The following is a 2,800-nucleotide window of genomic DNA, read 5'->3' on the forward strand; positions in this document are numbered from 1 at the left end:
TAAAAGCGCAGAGAGCATCATGAAGAACAAGGAACACACCAGGTAGGTCAGAGATACTGTTGTGAAGAAGTTTAAAGCCAGATTTGGATACAAAAAGATTTCCCAAGCTTTAAACATCCCAAGGAGCACTGTGCAAGCGATAATATTGAAATGGAAGGAGTATCAGACCACTGCAAATCTACCAAGATCTGGCCGTCCCTCTAAACTTTCAGCTCATACAAGGAGAAGACTGATCAGAGATGCAGCCAAGAGGCCCATGATCACTCTGGATGAACTGCAGAGATCTACAGCTGAGGTGGGACACTCTGTCCATAGGACAACAATCAGTCGTATATTGCACAAATCTGTCCTTTATGGAAGAGTGGCAAGAAGAAAGCCATTTCTTAAAGATATCCATAAAATGTGTCGTTTAAAGTTTGCCACAAGCCACCTGGGAGACACACCAAACATGTGGAAGAAGGTGCTCTGGTCAGATGAAACCAAAATTGAACTTTTTGGCAACAATGCAAAACGTTATGTTTGGCGTAAAAGCAACACAGCTCATCACCCTGAACACACTATCCCCACTGTCAAACATGGTGGTGGCAGCATCATGGTTTGGGCCTGCTTTTCTTCAGCAGGGACAGGGAAGATGGTTAAAATTGATGGGAAGATGGATGGAGCCAAATACAGGACCATTCTGGAAGAAAACCTGATGGAGTCTGCAAAAGACCTGAGACTGGGACGGAGATTTGTCTTCCAACAAGACAATGATCCAAAACATACAGCAAAATCTACAATGGAATGGTTCAAAAATAAACATATCCAGGTGTTAGAAGGGCCAAGTCAAAGTCCAGACCTGAATCCAATCGAGAATCTGTGGAAAGAACTGAAAACTGCTGTTCACAAATGCTCTCCATCCAACCTCACTGAGAAAAAAATTCAGTCTCTCGATGTGCAAAACTGATAGAGACATACCCCAAGCGACTTACAGCTGTAATCGCAGCAAAAGGTGGCGCTACAAACTTAAGGGGGCTGAATAATTTTGCATGCCCAATTTTCCAGTTTTTGATTTGTTAAAGTTTGAAATATCCAATAAATGTCGTTCCACTTCATGATTGTGTCCCACTTGTTGTTGATTCTTCATAAAAAAATACAGTTTTATATCTTTATGTTTGAAGCTTGAAATGTGGCAAAAGGTCGCAAAGTTCAAGGGGGCCGAATACTTTCGCAAGGCACTGTAGGTCCATTATCTGTTATACTTTAGTTTCGATTTGGTATATTGAGTATATTGAGTCCCCCAAAATATATTTCTAAACAATGTATCAGCCAAAATGTGACACGAACCCTGTATTCAAGAGCATACTGTATCTCAACCAATGGCGGGGTTAGGGTTAGGAGTTCCCAGATGTCTTGAAAGCACCATTACTAGCTACTCAGACTGGCTCAGTGGCTCACAGGGCATGGAAGCCACACACTGGCTGATTGGTATGCTGCCTGCAATTCTCCCTAAATTTCACCAGCACATCACATGTGTCACATGGGGAGAGAAGACACTTGATCACTGTTATTCTCCCCGCAAAAGAGCAGCAAAGTAAATTAAAACAATATGGGGATGAGGTATGTAGATTGGGTGGGCTATATATAGATGGACTATGTACAGCTGCAGCGATCGGTTAGCTGCTCATATAGCTGATGTTCAAAGTTACTGAGGGAAATGTAAGTCTCCAGCTTCAGCGATTTTTGCAATTTGTTACAATCACTGGCAGCAGAGAACTGGAAGGAAAGGCGGCCAAAGGAGATGTTGGCTTTGTGGATTACCAGTGAGATATGCCCGCTGGAGCGCGTGCTACGGGTGGGTGTTGTTATCGTGACCAGTGAGCTGAGATAAGGTGGAGCTTTACCCAGCATAGACTTATAGATGACCTGGAGCCAGTGGGTCTGGCGACGAATATGTAGCGAGGGCCAGCCGACTAGAGTGTCATGACGTTGGCCTGTGGGTAGGTTTATGATCCCCCATAAATACTTTTCTCCCTTCCCTCTCTCTTGACTCTACAGAGGGACTCTTGGTAATCCTTTGTTAAACATAGAGAGTCTGGGAACATCAAAAGGTGGGGGGAAAGGAACCATATTTCGGTATTCCAACCAGTTGAAAATATGCGTTGGTACTTAATGAATATGATGTCAGTTCGGTTGTCAGCTGAGACATTCTTATTAATAATAGGATGACATAAACTGTATCTTGGAAAGTCCACACATTATAGTTATCAGATTCACATGAAATTGTTGTGCAATTTAAATGTTTAAATATGAAACTATTTGTGAAAAGATTAAATGTAATTTTAGCTTCCAAATGAGAGAATTTGGTTTTCAATAGTGAACTAGGCACAACTCAATGGCCCGCCCATGTGAAGAGACATTGGTTATAAACTATGAAACACGCCCTTCTCTCCCTTCCTATATAAAGCCCTTGTCGACAATGTAACTCCCTGTTCCGTTTACATTAGGGCGACGGTCCGATGTCAGAAGGATTCAGATAATAACCTAATGATATTAGCATTGTGATTCAATGTGAAGGTGACGATCGACATGCCGAACGGATGAATTTCGACCATACCAGCCAGAATATAGCATGAGCTTAAAGGATGGCAACTTCGTATGAACTTTGAACTCTTATTCACTAAAGAAGTGATACCTCCTAGGGTATCTAGCTGTAAACGTGGGCTAGGAAAGGACGGACAAAGGATCTGTCTAACAAACAACACAATACTATCAAGTATCCAGTTTACCACCATAGACACTCTTCAAAGGACAAGGAAGA

This window comes from Oncorhynchus keta, chromosome 6 (assembly GCF_023373465.1).
Source record: "Oncorhynchus keta strain PuntledgeMale-10-30-2019 chromosome 6, Oket_V2, whole genome shotgun sequence".
NCBI classification, from domain to species: domain Eukaryota; kingdom Metazoa; phylum Chordata; class Actinopteri; order Salmoniformes; family Salmonidae; genus Oncorhynchus; species Oncorhynchus keta.